This window comes from Panthera tigris, chromosome A2, assembly GCF_018350195.1.
Source record: "Panthera tigris isolate Pti1 chromosome A2, P.tigris_Pti1_mat1.1, whole genome shotgun sequence".
In the NCBI taxonomy this organism is placed as follows: domain Eukaryota; kingdom Metazoa; phylum Chordata; class Mammalia; order Carnivora; family Felidae; genus Panthera; species Panthera tigris.
The window spans coordinates 87,612,884-87,631,591 of record NC_056661.1 but is presented as its reverse complement, the minus strand read 5'-3'; the positions used below and the strand labels follow the sequence as shown (position 1 = coordinate 87,631,591).

General features: G+C 35.5%; 1 protein-coding gene across 4 annotated transcripts in view; it reads left to right on the top strand.

Annotated features, from left to right (window-relative positions):
• The window catches only part of SEMA3A (semaphorin 3A), a 456,004-nt gene that overhangs the window by 195,544 nt on the left and 241,752 nt on the right, over nt 1–18,708 (top strand). The window contains exon 1 of one of the 4 annotated variants that reach the window (XM_015535135.2): nt 1,773–1,834. The exons of the other annotated variants lie outside the window; for them this stretch is intronic. The gene's annotated coding sequence lies outside the window, so the exon portion shown is untranslated. Of the gene's footprint in view, nt 1–1,772; nt 1,835–18,708 lie in introns of those variants that run through there. 4 annotated transcript variants of the gene reach the window in all.

Sequence of the window (18,708 nt, the reverse complement as noted above, 5' to 3'; positions counted from 1 at the left end):
CTATATTTTAGCAGCACCAAAGAATCATCGTCTACCAGGTAACAGTCAAGTGTTCTAATGTCAATCTTAACTCCTGCTCAATACATACCAAAATGTCTCCAAAGAGCAATGACATTCAGGGATGGAGCTTTTGCTTTCCATCCACTCTAACAGGCACTCAAGAAGAGTCTATTCTTGGATTGATTTGAATATTCAAACAGTTGTATATCACTGTGACTCCTAAAAGAATTACTCTTGAATTATAGCATATTATTTTTAAAAGCCATATTATTTTATAAGAATTCGTGGCATCAAATTTCTCAGGACCCTAAGAATTAATTTCTCCAGTCTCAGTACCAGGAATAAATATATGGTATATTCTCTGCAATTGATTTATTTTATTGTGTGGGCCTTGAATCACATTCTTGACTATATTAACCTTCATTGTCTAAGTAGCAGCTCGGAGCAAGACAAGAAAGTCTAGGTTCTCTTGTTCCAGGTTAATCAGAGGAGAGCTCCTAATCCTTGTAAATTCTGTAGATTCAGTCACCCCAGGGTTCATACTAGTTGGTCTCAGGATAAAACAAACTGCTTTTGCTGCTCGAGGGAGCTCAGTATGTGGTGAGGCTAGATGAGTCATCTAATAATAAGTTTTGTGTAAAGAGCACTGGGGCGGTCACTCGATGTGTAGCATGGTTTCTGCGGGACCTCTGCTCCATGGATAGCCTTTCAAGATACAAAGAAATATAGTTTTCTTGAGTCAGCCTTCTGGCTCAAAAACAGTCTCCCTGTCTTCACTTAAGCATAGATGTCCTCACGTTAGGATAAATGAGAGCACAATGCTTATCCTGGAGTCAGTTCTTCTGACCATGTGTATCGGCTTCAAGTCCTCCTGTCCACTTGGAAGCAGACTCTTGGCTTTGGATCCTGTAAATCAGTCCTCCTGGCTTCTAACCTGCTGTTTCTCAGTCAGAAATTCCAACCCAGCTGCTCTCCTGATGACTTACCAAAACATAGCACCTTGGATCAGGAAATGATAGTTTTCATTTTAACCAATGTTCCTGAAAACCCGAGGCACCATGACATTGCTAGAATTCAAGATAGCCAGTTGCATAGTATAAAGGAACAAAGAGTGTTATTAAACGTATAATATGTTGCAATTTGACCAACATTGCCCTTGTTGTATAAGTGGCTTAAAAGCCATGATCATATTTGAACTTTATTTATATTGTGAAATTCTTATAAGAAAAACCCTAAAGAAAGTGTAAGCTCCATGAAGTTATAACTACAATCTCATATACATTTAACAAGAAATATTTAACTCTTCAGGAGATTATCTCCATTCTGGTCATGGGTGTATTTTGTCAAATTGAACAGAAACATAAGTAAGAATCAAATATTCCCTAATTTACAATTCAGAGTTGATTCCTAATAAATTTTGTAGGAAGTGATGAAATCAGAATAAAGTACTATAACTCTGAATTTTTCCTTTATTACTTACTTTTTAAAAAAACTATTGTTGCAGGTAGCCATTTGGAGAAAGTTTCCATTACTTAGAAAATCGTGAACTGTCAACTTATATTGAATTGTGAAAACAGATTAAAATGAAAATGGGAAGTGCCAAGCTTGTTTTAGAGTTAAAAAAATCACATTGGCCTGTGGCCAAAATATTTGCCTCCCAAATGTCGTCTTTAGAAAATGTTTGAAACCCTCTGTGATTGTCTACTCCTCCTCTCAACTCCCAGCAGGCTAAAGCAGACTCACAGAGTCCCACACAGATGTAGACAGAGAAACTGCTCATTATCAATCAACGAACACAAACAAGTTGAAGACTGCTCAGTTTCCCCTGTTAAAGGTAAAGAGGCTTAAAGGCCCTAAAGAGTTTATTATTCTGGGCCTGCGATCGTCAAAGTCATTTGATTTTGACCTGCACGGTAGCCACAAAGGTTAAATTGAGGTTAAATTTCCCAGACAAAATGGAAGCAATTAAACAGTTAAATAATGTTACTCTATTTTTGTTTGTTTTCAATCCAGAGTCCAAAAAAAATATTAATACAATGAAAATGTAAATTTTTGTAGACTTAAGTGATACATAAGACATGCCCTTTATGCTTAATTACATGTTTTTGCACACTATTTTCTTTCACTAAAAGTAATACCAGAAGAATATATATATATATATATCCGATATATATGTGGATATATATATGTATATATATATATATGTGTGTATATATATATATATCCATACACATATACATATATATACATACATACACACATACATACATATATATACATATATGTGTAGGTAGGGAGATATATATCTATATCTATATCTATATCTATATATATCTATATATATCTATATATATCTATAGATATATATAGATATATATATATCTCCAGCCAGGAACTGATAATAAGATTTCCCTCTTCACAACAGGAGGTCTAAGGTCTTTTGAAGTCTGTAATTTTCAATTAGGCAGGAAAAAAAAATCAGCTGTATTGAAATGGGATATTAACATCACTTTTATTTGTTTGAAATTGGTCGTTTAGAAAGAAAACTGTTCATAGAGGCAAGAGATCTGGATGTTGCTATTTGCCCTTAGAATATTATGCAAGTATAATCTACCTTATTTTTATTTTATACAAAACATCTTCACATTCATTATCTCACCTGACTTCAAACATAACTTTTTAAGGTAGAGGGGCAGTTGACAAATGAAAAAAAAAATTACATGATTTGCACAAAACCACATATTAGTACGAGTTGGAGCCAGACTCTAGTTCACTGCTGATTTCATGCATTACACTACATCAGACCTCTTAAGTATCACTTCTCTTTAAGTATCATGGAGTATTTGGTGTTAGCTCTAATTTAAAAAATTATATTTTGGGTTGGGGGGGCCTGGGTGTCCCAGTCGATTGGACGTCCAGCTTTGACTCAAGTCATTATCTCGCAGTCCATGAGTTCGAGCCCCACATCGGGCTCTGTGCTGACAGTTCAGAGCCTGGAGGCTGCTTCAGATTCTGTGTCTCCCCTCCGCCCCTCGGTGCCCTTTCCCCCACTCATGCTCTGTCTCGCTGTCTCGCTCTGTCTCTCAAAACTAAATGTTAAAAAAAATTTAAATGTTGTTTGATGGTATTGTTAAAGAATAAGTTTTTAGCACTATAAGCAATAGTTAACATATTATTCACTGAATCTTGTGTGTCTGCAAAAATATCTTAACTCACGACAATGAAGAATGGGAGACCTAGATGTGTTGATTGTATCTGCATATGTTGGCAAAAAGAAGTTAAAAAAAATTGGACTGTGACCAATGTAAGTGTTCTTACTAAATTCCTTTTCCAGCTTGGTCTTAATTGCTAGTCTAAGAACAATTACTCCCCTACCTTAAATTAATCTGAAAGAGCTTCAGCTGAAGGGGTTAATAAAAGTGGAAGGGTAGATGTGAAGAATGGCCCTTCAGAGATCCTCTAGATACTGCACAAGCTGCAGATCCAGTAGCTGAAGGGGACAGGGCTCCCTTGAGGAAACAGAGGACTGACATCCACCAGATAGAGAGAAGCACTTTATTCCTCTGAATCAGGGAAGGGAAAAACTGAGTGGCATAAAATATCACACATCACTTGCCAAGTATAGACACACCCGGGTTTCCTATTCCACATGAGGTTAGAACTTGGATCACAGATGTCCAGCCAAAGGTGGCCTTGCTCTGACCCGGATCATGTCACGAGGGAAGGAACTCTAAGGAGCAGTTCTTTTTTTGTTCTTTGAAGCCCTACAGTCCCTCATAGGAGGACACTGGACTATTAAAGGTCTTAAGGAACCCTTTTATAGTGTCTTCTAGGTAGAGATTGTCCCAGCATACACTGTGTAATTAAAAAAAAAAAAGAAAGAAAGACATCAAACAGTGGGTTTTTTTTTAGGTAGTATGCTTCAAGAAAACCTTTTAGCCTTATGAACATCCTTGACATGCTGTTTATTGAAACATGTCTCTGAAAAAATGTTAACTCCACAGATAACTGGGCTAAAGAATACAGTTTTTATCTTCAAGCAGAATAATGAGAGACAAATTCTAGAGGAACCTAAATGTGTATCTGCTGACTCTGAAGAAAAGACACATGAGTACTCAGTTTATGGTAAAATGGTTGTTTGACCACATGCCACAATCTGCCAGCAAAAGGTGACACATCTCATGGATCCCTTTTGTTGTTGTGAAGTATTTGCTCGCTGGAGCATGCAACCCAGAAACATGAGGGATACAGATACTTAATTTGCCAGCATGGTGTGGTCAACAATGTGAAGTAGTTTTGAATTCCATATCAAAATTTTCCGTCGGAAATTACTAACCACTCTCTTAAAGAATAGGCTAGCAATTATTTGAAGAGAAAACAAAGTATTAGAATTTTTTTTTAATGGACAGGAGAAAACTAGGATTAATTGTATTTATTCAGTGCTAGTTATGTCTGCTTTTACTGGAAATGGGGCTACAAATTCCAGTTTCCACTTTCAGGTGATAACGTGGGTAGAATGTATGGTTCTTTATTTGCTTACAGGACCGTGAGAAGAGAATGCCTACTTTATACTATCCAACACAAAGAATATAGTAGTTTAATGCATCTCTTTTTCTAGATACAAAATGCTGACTTAGCCAATTTGTGTAGATGTCATACAGAAGTTAAATCAGGCCTAAAGGATTGTGAAGAAATAATTGAAACTCAACACATACTTGACTTCTAAACACGGAGTGGATCAGTATCTGGCGTTTTTAAGTTCTTGTAAGATTCACACTTTCTGAGCAGCCATATTTTCCTCTAGACAGCTCCCTCATGATAGTAGTGGAGTTGGTTGATGCTGGGGTCCTCAATTTGGTAGCTCATCGAGTTTATTCAAAGAATTAAAAAAAAATTTTTTTTTAATGTTTTATTCATTTTTGAGACAGAGAGAGACAGAGCATGAGCAGGGGAGGGACAAAGAGAAGGGGGGACACAGAATCCAAAGCAGGCTTCAGGCTCTGAGCTGTCAGCACAGAGCCCAACGCGGAGCTTAAACCCACAAGCCATGAGACCATGACCTGAGCCCAAGTTGGATGCCTAACAAACTGAGCCACCCAGGCACCCCCCAAAGAATTTTTGAGGCAAAACAGCCATTTATTCGATGTCTTGCAGGTATTTCCCTTGTCCTCTCCCTCTGTTAACTGGCTAGTAAAAATGTTTGTTATAGATTAGTAATTTGTAGCATTCTTTATTGACTTAGATCTTCTTAAGCAAAAAGTTCTTGTTTTTGACACTTACTTTGTTTATAATTGGATAACTTCTTTCCCAATTGCAAATGTTACATACCAACCTTGAGATACCCGTAAATTCTGGAATCAGAAAAAGAGACAAAGGATTGCTACTTTTTTATATTATTATTTTTTTTCCACTTTTCTAAAATTTAAAATGATAGCTCAGAAACAAATATGTCAAGATGTCAATGTTGGTTTAATCTTGATAGTGACATCTGAGTGCATGTTATGTATATTTTATTCTGTAGTTAAGATAACTAAAATGTTTTTAAAAGCCAAAATACTTCTCTGTGGAACCACCAGAGATTAAAAATAAGAAAGCTAATTCAACTGCATAGCTGTTACTCAGAATTACTTACTTTAAAAATTTGGGAATGAGTCTTTTTAGGCTTACTTTTTTAATATGCATTCTCATAAATTTTGGTTCATTTTACTTTTTAAAGATTTTTTAATATTTATTTTATTTTTCAGAGAGAGAGAGATAGAGGGCAAATGGGGAAGGAGCAAAGAGAGAGAGAGAGGGAGATACAGAATCCTAAACAGGTTGCAGGTTCCAAGCTGTCAGCACAGAGCCTGATACAGGGCTCGATCTCACAAACTGTGAGATCATGACCTGAGCTGAAGTCGGCACTCAACGACTAAGGCGCCCAGGCACCCCTTGTTTATTTTACCTTCTACAATTTTTTTTTTCAAAAAGTGTACAGTTTGACATTTTAGGTTTCTTAAGCATTCATATTTCACCAAATTTTCCACCCACAGAATTTCTGATATCATTAATTATATTTAAAACCATGATTTATAATCATATCATATTGCATTGGGTCATTCTGCAATAATTTTAGAGCTGTTCTTCTATCAGTAGATATTTTTATTGTTTTTAATCATTTTCTGCTGAAAATAGCACTGTGATTAAAAAAAACCTTGTGTAAATCATTTTGATGACTTCCTTAAGACTAATTTTTAAAACCGAAATTACAGCAGTGCCTGGGTGGCTCAGGCAGCTGAACATCCAACTTTGGCTCAGGGCATGATCTCCCAGTTCACAAGTTTGATCCCCATATCAGGCTCTGTGCTGACAACTCAGAGCCTAAGCCTGCTTTGGATTCTGTGTCTCCCTCTCTCTTTGCCCCTTCCCTGCTCTCTCTCTCTCTCTTTCTCGCAAAATAAATAAACATTAAAAAAATAAAAAAAGAAGTTAAATTACAGGGTCAAATATAAAACACACTTATAGCACTTACACATATATACACATCAAGCTGTTTTCTAGGAAGGTATAATTTCTCTTCTGAGATGAGATTAGCACTTAAGTTTTGACACCCTCCTCTAAAGTGAGAAAAAAAATAGGGTTTGGGATTTTTGTCATTCAGGGGCAAGAAAATATTAGTTCACTTTTATTTGCATTTATTTGATTGCTTTTTAGGTTGAACATTAAATATATGTGTGTATTATATGGTTCCCTGAACTGCTTATTTTAGAAATGGACTTGTTATAATCAGGGTTTAGTAATTTGATTTTTTATACATATATATTGGAATTATCAATCATGTGTTATATTTGGAATAAAATAATATTATTAGTTTGTATTTTATGTTTGGCATAAATAAGTTTAAGATTTTATGTAGTCAAGTGTTTTGTTTGCTTGTTTTTTTTTTTTGCCATTTTCCATTGCATTTTTTTAATCAACTGTAAACATTATTTTATTAATTAATTAATTAATTTATTTATTTATTTGATGTAATTTACTGTCAAGTTGGCTGACATACAGTGCTTACAGTGTGCTCCTGGATTTTGGGGTAGATTCCTGTGGTTCATTGCTTACATACAACACCCAGTGTTCATCCCAACAAGTGCCCTCCCCATGCCCATCACCCATTTTCCCCTCTTCGCCACCCCCCACCAACTCTCAGTTTGTTCTCTGTATTTAAGAGTCTCTTATGGTTTTCCTCCCTCCCTCTCTGTTTGTAACTATTATTTTTCCCTTCCTTTCCTCCATGGTCTTCTGTTAATTTTCTCAAGTTCCACACATAAGTGAAAACATATGATATCTGCCTTTCTCTGACTGACTTTTTGACTTTTTTGAAAGTCCTATTAGTTTCCTAGGATTGGAGTAATCCATTAATTACCCCAGACTTGGTATCTTAAAATAATAAGAATTTATTCTCTCACAGTTCTGGAAGCCAGAAGTACAACATCTGTATCACTGGGTCAACATCGAAATCAACAGGCCAACTGTCCTTCTAGAGGCTCTTGGAGAGGATCCATTCCTTTCCTCTTCCAATTTTGGAGCTATCTTCTTTGGCCCATGGCCTTCTTCAAAGGCAATGGTGTAGCATTGTCAAATCTCTCTGTTTCCATCTTCACATGACCTTCTACCTTCTGAGTGTGTATCTAATTTCCTTCTGCTTCTCTCTTGTAAGTTATAGAAAATTAACTTTTGTACCCATATCATATCAAAGCTTAAAATTTACTTGAAGGGGTGTCTGGGTGGCTCAGTCGGTTAAGCATCCAGCTCTTTGTTTCAGCTCAGCTCATAATCTCACAGCTGAGTTCAAGCCCTGCATCGGGCTCTGCGCTGACAGTGCAGAGCCTGCTTAGGAGTCTCTCTCTGTCCCTCCCTCTCTTCCCCTCCCCTGCTCACTCTGTCTCTCTTTAAAAAATAAATAAATTTTTTAAGAATTTAAAAAGTATTTACTTGGAGATGGTACATTTTTTAGAGCCCCGCTTTTTTTATTCAGAATTATCTTTACCTAGACTCCCAATGATAGAAGTAGTGATTATGTGAGAACCTCTATCATGCATAGAAGCAACTTTATCAAAAGATGGCCTCCAAAGATGATTGAAGTCAGTAACGTGATATTGTCTTTAATTCTGACTCCTCAGATTTAGTACCTCAGTTTGCATTATATTTCCCAAAATACATAAAAAAAATTCTAACCACATTTATTTTCTTTTATGATCCAATTCTTAAACTATAAAAAGAAATTGCTCCCTATAAAATATAATTGGTATTGCATTTTTGGTCAGAAAGATAACCAGATGCTTTAAAAACATGAATTCATTAAACAAGATTCTCGAAACTTATTTCATCAAACAACAATGCTAATATTTTAAAAATATAATTTATTACCCGTGTCTTTCATTTTTCTTTGATATTTGAGTGTAAAATGAGTACACAAATGGCCACACAAAATGGATTACTTAAAAAGTGTATCATGGGTGAAATTGACCATAGGCAAAGGATTTATATACAAAGAACCTTTACTCCGGTTTTCAAGATAAATATCTTATGTTTCTTAATTTGAAATGAATTTTCTCAGAATTAAATTATTGATAAAGTAGATGCCTTATAAGCCATTAATATTTTGTTGTTGTTTTACCTAAAGAAAATATGCATAGTTGCACAATCATGGAATCTTGCAGACCACTCTCAAATTTAAACTATCCTTAAATTGAAAAGTCTTATTTTAGTGTTACCATTATAATGTAGTTTTCTTGGTCTATATTCTTAAAGTTTTTGGATTTGAAACATGGCTTTAAATCACTGTAGTTTTCACAGATACAGTTAAAGAGGAAAGATGTTCATAAATGCACTTTTCCAAATAAGTTTATATATGGAGGGAAATATTTAACATTCTTTTGGAAAACAGAACCAACATAGAAAAACTTCACATCTCTATTTTTACTCATAAAAACTTAAGTAAATTATTTAATATTACGTATGAGTGTTTACAAGTAATCTATTCATAAGCTAAAATTCCCCTTTTTCTTTAAGCCAAAGGATTTGAGGCAGCTGATTAAAATACATAATACAAATTAAATGGAGAGAGGGATAAAAATATTTAAGATTGAAGTGGTTAGTAATATGTATTTGGTTCCACAGTTGTTTGCTTCAAATAGTACGCTGAAATTGACAATTTAACAAATGGAGGAATTATTACAGAGCCAACCAGTCTAAAAATCACAAGATGTTAAGATTAATTGGAATATTAACAAGTACTGATGTACATTTATAGGTCGGCAAATAGATAAATGGTACATAGAAAGATATAGATCTATATATCTAGAAACCGATACACTGATGTATATCAATAACTGCTGATTTATAAGCCAAAATAGAAAGTACACTTACTGCTATTATCTAATCCAATAGGATATTTTTAACCAAGAATAATTTGTTTTACATTTGTTGTTTCCCCAGTGTAATGTCACTAGTTAAAGAGGAAAATGATGCTTATTCTTCCCCAGAGTTGAGTTACTCAGTTTATACCTGTTAAACTGATGAGAAAACCAAGATGGAATGATAATAATTGACTTGTCTTTTATCGTATAGCCATTTACAGGTGATAGAAAGCTGCAGCCCTCATTTCTTGCCTTATGGGTCACATAATTAACAAGTAGTAGGCCAGTTTTAAAACTCATATTACTTGGCTTGAAAATCAGTTTTTTCTCTGATACATTCTTTTTATTAGAATTTGTTGGAACTTTGGTTGCCAGAAGGCAGAGAGATTCCAGGTCTCCTTAATCCAGAGGGGTATTTTTAAAGTTAGTTGAAACACATTCAAATACGCAAATTTTGACACAAGACCCCAATTTGGCCTGTATTTTTTTTAGTCAGTATTTCATTTTCTTTAACCACACCATAGTCATATAAACAGCACATAAATTGATAACTTAATAATTATGAGTAATAATTAAAATAATTTAGATAATGTAGTTGTCCGTAAAATGGTATCCCTTTTCTCTATAATCAGCTTTCAGAGAAACGGATATCTGGTGGTTCATTTCCTTCTCATTTCTTCAAGAGGTCTAGTTCACACCGTTATCTGTCACCAATGGTTTAGACCTTTACTGTGGCTACTATAGGTTAACCACTGTCCTAACTGAAGTTCAGTTGAAAATGCAGTGAACATCCCTCTGAGGGATTCTCATCTACTATACCTGAAAAATAACCCATGCTCCAGAAAATCTGGCTTCCTCAGTACTCCCCATACAATCTTGCTATTTGTCCATCTAGAGACCTGTGACTACTGTCTTCTTTTTATGGATGAGTTTTCTGATAGCTCTTCAGTTAACAGTGATTCCCACTCTCCTATGCATTGTCAAAGAACTTTTTTTAAAAAGCATTCTTGAAGCATGTTCCTATAAATTGATTGTATGTGGGTCTCCTTGCAGTTTAGCTATAACACACCATAGTGACTAAAGGCATAGACTTCAGAGCATGACAATCCAGGGAATAGTGCAAAACTAATAACCACCTGTGTTCTAGGTGAATGCCAAACTCCTTGTCTTAGTTAAATTAATTTTAGAGAAAAAAAAACAAAAACGAACAAACAACAACAACAAAAAATGCAGGCATTTTAGAATGTGGCTATTCATTTATGGCTAATAGAGTATTGGGAAGATGGATGTAACTGTGAATGAGAAGTGAAGTTTCAAGGGAAGTTTGAAATGATATCCTGGAGGAAGGGCCTGGAATGTCAAACTAATATAATGGTAATATCCTTTCTCTCTTCCAAAGGGAGACCATCGTAATCAGAATGTTAGCAACTTAACACTGATGTCTGTATGACGAAAGGAAAAGAGAATTAGCAATCTCTCTTGGAGGCTATTTTGGATATCTAGGAGAGAAGTGATTAATGTCCAAAATGGGCCAGTATAACTGAGAGTGCAAAGGAAATAGCACCTCATCTAAAACCTTACTTCATTCACCCATTAACAAATATGTGATAGGCGTGTAATCAATGCGATACGGTGACTGGCTATGAGGCACCAGGGAAAGGAAGTTCAAGTCTGGAGTTTTAAATCCAAGCAAAGGAGAAGGTGTAATACGTTTAAAATCAAAGGCATGGAAGAATAAAATTTTGGAAGGGAAATTAATGAGTTCTCATCTACCCCTGAAGAGTTGGAGATAACTTCAGCCTTATTCTACAGAGTGAACAGCAGGCTGTTAGGTGTGTAACTTTGATATTTAGGTAATAATTTGAGAATCACCAGGAAATTCATAAAGATAAAAAAGTATAAAAATCATGCAAAATTTCAACAAATGAATCATTAATTATTTAGCAAACATTTTCCTACATTCAACACAAGACACACATATGTATGATTGCATACAGTATTAGCCATATACTCACATATATGTAATTGCATATAATATTCCAGTTCATAATATTCCATTTCACTCAGTAATATTGTAAAGATCTTTCTATATTAATTAATATAAAATTTATTTCATGGCTGCATGTATTCTACTATAGTTATATAAAATAATTTATTAAATTCATTATATGCAAATAAAATATGTATATTTGTTCACTCATCTGATAATTGTCTTTGGATAAATGCTAATAATGTTTTATGAATATAATTTTTAAATCACTTTCATATATATTACCAAATGCCCCTCCAAAATGTTTCCATCAGGTTGCAATCTAGGCAAATTGAATAAAAAATTTTCCTTATGCCAAGTATAGACTAAAAGGAGAGCAAAACAACATTAGGATATTAACTGATATTAATTAGCATTTGCTCCTAATAGATACAATTACCCTGGTTACTTGCCCTTTTCTTAAGTGCTTAACACCTAAGAACAAAAATGCAAAACTCAGGGTGCCTGGGTGGCTCAGTTGGTTGAGTGTTCACCTCTTGACTTCTGTGAGTTCAAGCCCCACGTCAGGCTCCATGCTGATGGCCACAGAGCCTGCTTTTGGATTCTCTCTTTCTCTGCTTCTCTTTCTCTCTTAACTCTCTCAAAGATAAATAAAATTTAAAAAATAAAGAACAAAAATGCAAAAGATTATCCTAGATTTGAAAAGTGAAATGGCACGCATTGCAGGCAGAAGGTCAGAGTGAGTAAAAAGCACATCTATACGTATGTGAAATAATGATGACACTGCCAGCTATCCAATCTAAAAGGGGTAGGAATGCGGTGAGAGCAGAGGGGGAGCTGTGGGGGACACAGCTCATAAGAATAGGAGATGTTTGCATAAAGAAATGCCTGTGTATGATAAAAATGGAGGTCTTTGGAATTGAAAAGGTGTAGGTCCTAGGAGGGGTCGCTTAAAGGAATATTAATTTGAATATCAAGAACCCGACTAGAGAAGGGTTTTCAAAGAATGTTGTGATCCAAGTAGCCTTAGTCAACAGAGAAAAGAAAAGAGCCAATGGAGTTGGAGACATAAAGACAAATGGAAAGAAAACATCACAGTTGAATGGCATGCTCATCAAAAGTGGGATGCTTATTGGTAAATAACAGGGTGATGGTTTCAGCACAGAAAGGAGTAAAGAAAACACTGGCATCTCTTTCTTCATTCATGAGTATGAGTGGGGGGAGGATCTCAGGATAGGGAGAATTATGAAATTTAGGTCAGGTTTTGGTTAGAGTGAGGAAATGGAGACAGTATTTTAGAAAAAAATAGAGGTAGTAGGATTTTTTTGTATTTATTTTTATTTTTTTTAGTTTTCTAAATGATCTAGAATGTGGGCAGAAGCAAATACGATTTGGAAATGTCCAGAGAATGAAAACACTGTGGTCTGATTGCCACCGCACCCCCCCCCCCCAAATCAATGTATTTACTTTTGTCTGGCTTTTTATTTATTTACTGTGCTGCGTTATGACTATGAGGTCACCATTAAAATAAACAAATGAACAAGGAAGACTAATAACTATGGGTCTGTAATACTTTATAAAAACAAGATCGTTGTTTAATTTTAGTACAGAGCATCTAACAGATTCACATGATACCCATAATATTTAAAATGTATTATGAATTAAATATGTCTTATTGAACAGACACTAAATGCAGAGTTCCTACCAAGGCTCTGAACTTCATTAATTGCGCTATTGTGTCTTTACATGGCAGAATTTGCCAGACAAAATATCAGGTTATGTAGAAAATAGAGCAGATTTTTAAATACAGCAGATTTTTAAAATATGTAACTTCTTGATTCAGTGTAAGTGATTCTGAAAGAAAATAGAAAGAAGAATCTACTTATGACCAGGGTTTAGAGGATGAGACAGCATTATGATATTACTGAGTATATCACTGTGGGCTTGAAGTCTTCTCAAGGTTTGTAGATGTTTTGGGCTCACTGTTTCCTTATCATTTAGATGCATATTTCCCCATTAATTTAAATCACATTCATTGACAAAAAAATTTTCATTTTTGGTATGTGCAATAATTTCATACTTGTGAATTTGTCTTTGAAATTTTACCACACAGAATAACCTGTATTAGGTAGTCTATACACAGTTCACCCCCACAACAAACTTGATGAAATAAATACTATCTTCCTTGAGTTTTTTTTTTTAATGAAGGGGAAAAAAAGAGGTTTCAAATAAGTAGCAAAAATGTCATACCCATCACAGATATAGGTTTGAGGTTTAAAAGCATTTCTGCTTGGCTGCAGTATTCACCAGCAACCTAATTTTTACCCAAGAGAGTACGTGTTTGCAAGAAAAGTTCTATTCTTGACCATTAAATGTATTAACCTGAAAGAGAATAGATTAAACTGAAAAAAAAATTGTATGTTTTAGAAATCCCATGTTAACCTGAATTTTATCTTTTGGTCAGACCAAGTCTGTACGTCAGCAAACAGGATATGGAATTTCCACGAAGTTACTGAAATCACTTGAAAAAAGAGTAGAATATCTCCAAAAGCAGTTCCATCTGAATCACTTGTCATTTTCCTGTCTAAAACAATTTTCTTCATTTAATTAATTCTTGGCTACTCAGTACAAACTGAGAAGGGACTTGATAAAATCAAAAGCCACAGAAGCAGTTCTAAGGAAAGAGTTGATCCTTGGCTCAGACTCCTGGAAATAATCTGAGGTGGTGCTGAGACGGGAAAGCACCTAGAACAGCAAAGACGATTAAATGTCTGTGTTTGCAGAAAGCATTCTTTTGCATTTAAACAAAACTTGGAGGCATTTCAAGAAAATGAATGAAAATACAAACAAGTGAGTTTTGCGAGAAATTTAAAAGAAAGAAACTGGAAGGAAAACTTGTCTCAGACAAGCTCTGGGAGATTGAATACAGTGTTGTCTTAGATGCTGGGATTAAAATGAAGAAAATAATACATCAGAGAAGTCCAGTTAAGAAAGGGCTAGCATTGCCCATACTTAACAGGGGATGGTTGTTGGGCACAAGCTGCTACTTTTGTTGTTCCCATCTTCTGTACCCTTCCTGACTGGCGGGTGTGTGTGTCTGAATGAACAGTAGGTCACTGAGAAATGTGTTCAAATCTGTTCCTCTGGACATGGACTTTTACATTTCTCACTGGAAAATGGGATATTTTGCTATCCATATTTTGAAACTATGGTAGTTGCAGGTGAATTTTAAAATATTCTCTCTATTGAACTGAATATTTTCTCATATTTGGTGAACCTCTTTATTTAAGTGATGCTTTTGATTTTTTTGTCTGATATTAATAAAAGCATATCAGCTTTCTTTTAATTTAGTATTTAACTTAATTATCCTCTTATTATACACACACACGCACATATATATATATATACATATATATATGTATATATATATATGTATATCTTTACATCCTTTTGTTTTCAACACTCTTCTGTCTGTCTCCCTCCCACTGTTACTGTTTTTCTTCTCTACTAAGAACCAAGGCTAAAAACCAAGGTGAAGAATTTCATTATACCCACTGTAGGGGAGTATTTTCCTACCCACCTTAGCCTTGGCTTTATGTCTTGTCCCCTACACCCAGCCCATTTAAAATGTATGTTTCTGCTTAGCAAGGATAGGCTGATGTCCCTAGGGTGCTAATTCATTTCACAGGACTCTAACTTTCCAGTCCTTTCCGGCCTCAAAAGTTTGTCATTTTTCCCACGACAGGTTTTTTGTTTTTGTTGTTTTTGTTTGTCTGGTGTTTTTTTTTTGTTTTTTTGGTTTTGTTTTGTTTTCGTTTTTTTGTTTTTGTTTTTGTTTTTTTTTGCGTAGGTGTGCCACATTGGAAGCTTTCCTACAGATATCTGGTATGCCATTTTAATTAGCATTTAAATAGTAAAATAAGGATCTCCTTAAAAATTAAATGGGGAAGGGGTGTCAGGGTGGCACAGTCAGTTAAGTACCCAACTCTTCATCTCAGCTCAGGTCATGATCTCGCAGTTCCTGAGTTGGAGCCCTCCATCAGGCTCTGCATTGATGGTACGGAGCCTGCTTGGGACTCTGTTTCTCTCTGTGCCCCTCCCCCCGCTTATGTGCTTGCTCTGTCTCTCTCTCTCTCTCTCAATAAATAAACTTCAAAAAATTTTTTAAAAATTAAATGGTGAATATACAATCTCATCCTATTTTAGAGTTTTAGGATGCTATTACCACCTTGTTTATTATTTCTACTCCCAGAAAAGTTCTCATCTAAGAGTTTCTCTTCTTTTTGCTTATCCTTTGATAAGCAACTCACAGTCTCTGTCTATGTGATTGATGGCGACTCACAGTCTCTGTCTATGTGATCTCCTGGATTCTTAATCCTTGTCTGTGCTATGTACTCTTACGAGGCTGCCATCCCCTTCCTTCTCTTTCCTGTATTCATACTCTATAGGTAGACACATAGTTATTAGCTATTTACTATGATGCAGGCACTGTGCTTAGAATTGAGGTACTAAGGTAACTAAGACATATTTCCTGTAGCCAAGGCAAAAGGATATTTTGGGGGAATAATATGTGAAAAATGAACCATTCCAGTACAGTAAGATAGATGCCAATAAATATATGCGGATGCACCCAGGTTGGTGTGATTCACTGTCTTTGAGACTCAGGAAGGGAAGAAGTATCAGGTGAAGATAATTTATTTTTAAATTTTTATTTATTTATTTGACAGAGAGATAGAACTTGAGTAGGGGAGGGGCAGAGAGAGAAGGAGAGTGACTCCCAGGCAGGCTCTGCATGGATAGTGCAGAGCCCAATGTGGGGCTCAAACTCATGAACCATGAGTTCATGACCTGAGCTGAAATCATGAGTCGGACACTTAACCGAGTGAGCCACCCAGGCACCCCAAGTGAAGAGATTTTTAAAGTACAGTTAGGGCTTTCCAGTTAGAGCAGCAAAACAGTCTGGCCACAATGATTTGATTATGCATATATACTTCACTGAGATTTGCTAAGATTATGGATAAATTGTGAGTACATTGGAATAACTGCAACAGGCTGCTGCAGAGACATCAGAAGATAAAATTAGAAATACTGACAAGAGCCAGATTATTAGAAGTATTTTATAAAACAGTAGGAATAGAGAAAGCAATGAAAGACTTTATGTAAGATAATAATATTAATAGTTTGCTTTTAAATTAGTGTAATCAAGATTACAAACTTTGAGGTTACTGTGAAAATGTAATTAAGAGAAGTTGAGACACCAAACCAAGCCAATGACAGTAGGGATAGCAGCAGAACGAGACAAGACATGGTTAGACAGTAAAACCAGAAAAAAAAATGGTGACTGATTAGGTAAAAAATACTGGGAGAGGCAAGAGCTAAGACAAGTGAAGGGATACGATTGACTTTGGCATTTCAAGATTATAATGTGTATTGGAGAAAAGTATAAATGAAAGAGAAGTGCTTTATTTGAGATAATAATAAATTTACATTTGCCCCTGTTGAAGTTTAGTTCCATAGAGGATATCTATGTGAATGTTTCTCCAAAGCAGATAGAAATATGAATTTTGCAGCTTAGAAAAGAGTTATTGGTCAGAGATACTTATTTTGAAAATAAAAGAATATACATAATAGTTGAAGCTATGATAATGAGGTGAAGTATTATTTTTTAAAAAATGGCTGCCCCGAAAAGAGAAGAGACCCAAGGATAGAACTTTGGTAAGAAGTGAGGATAAAAAGAGGTGATTTAGTCAACAGATGATGGGGGAGGGAAGGGCAGGTCACACACCTCTGCAATAAGGGTTCAATGAGAGCTCTAAGGTGGAAAACAAAGGAGGGGAAATTTCACGTAGGAATTCCAATTGATTAAGAGTGTCAGGGTTAAAGAAAAGATGATGATGATGATGATAATGTGTGTGTGTGTGTGTGTGTGTATAATACACAGGTGGTGTGAATTCATTTTATGGGTATACTTTAGGGGCCAGAGACCAAGAGTTTTATATTGCGAAACTCAAGGTAAATTTTTATTATTTTGTCTCCATGGTATGGGAAACCTTTAATGAAGTACTATCATTGATACAATCCTAGAAATGTAGAACTTGAAAACATCAAAAAATTATAGAAGCCACAAGTCTCCATTATGATAGTCAGCAGAAAGCGAGAAATATTTTAAAGAAAATTCATCTGGGAAACCAAATTCTGCTGATTGACATACTGTATTTAATCAGCAAACCAAGATTAAATTGGATTGATAAAGAAACTGGAAGAAGAAAATAGTATGATTATGTGATTCTAGTAACTGCCATTTCACTAACTCATTGTACAAAAGGACAACTATTCATGGGGAGTACTTTAATGAGTTCAACTTGTAATGAGTAATATTAAAAAAATCCTTTACAATTTCCACGACCAAGAAATATCTGAATTATTTGGCTTTGTTATCCACTGAAAATGCTACTGCTTACAGAGCGCCTGGGTGGCTCAGTCAGCTAAGCATCCTACTCTTGATTTCGGCTCAGGTCATGATCTCACAGTTTGTGAGTTTCAGCCTCACGTTGGACTCTGCACTGTCCATGCACTGTCCATGCAGACCCTGCTTGGGAGTCTCTCTTACTCTTTCTCTCTCTGACCCTCCCCTGCTCTCTCTCTCACTCTCTCTCTCTCTCTCTTTCTGCCTCTCTTAAAATAAATAAATGAACTCTACAACAAAGAGAGAGAAAAAGAAAATGCTACCGCTCCCAAGGGAACTTGAGAAATATAAAACTTTTTTGGTCAAATTTAATACACAATTTTAAAGCAAATTTATAACAATCTCCATGTTTCACCTAGCTATGTTTTAGTATGAGTCCCTATGCTGCTGATTAAAAACAACCGCCCAAAAAAGTTATTTTCATGAAAGACAATCCTAAGTACAAAAGTAAGTTACATAGAACACATGTAGTGTATTGTAAGAGTCAGAGTCTGGAAGGCACAGCGGCATGCTCCAAATGAGTAACTTGAGAAAAGCTTAATAAAGGGACAACTTACAAAGGTGTGGTGGGGTGGTATAGGGAAATCACAAAAGATAGTGCGTGTACAGAAGATGGTATTACCAACCAAAGGACTAAGGGTGGGAGAGGAGAAAGTGTTTGTAGAACATGGAAAAAGAGACAGTAAGCATGTGGCCAGCTCGTGAAATCCTTGAAGGAGAAAGCAAGGGAAATAAACACGGGACCTTCCTCTCTAACCCTTTCTTCATTCATTCTGTTCTCATGCTGACAATCTCTGTTGGCAAATCCCAAATAAGAACTGGAAGATACAAAAGCTGAGTTTGTACCTGGACTGTTAAAG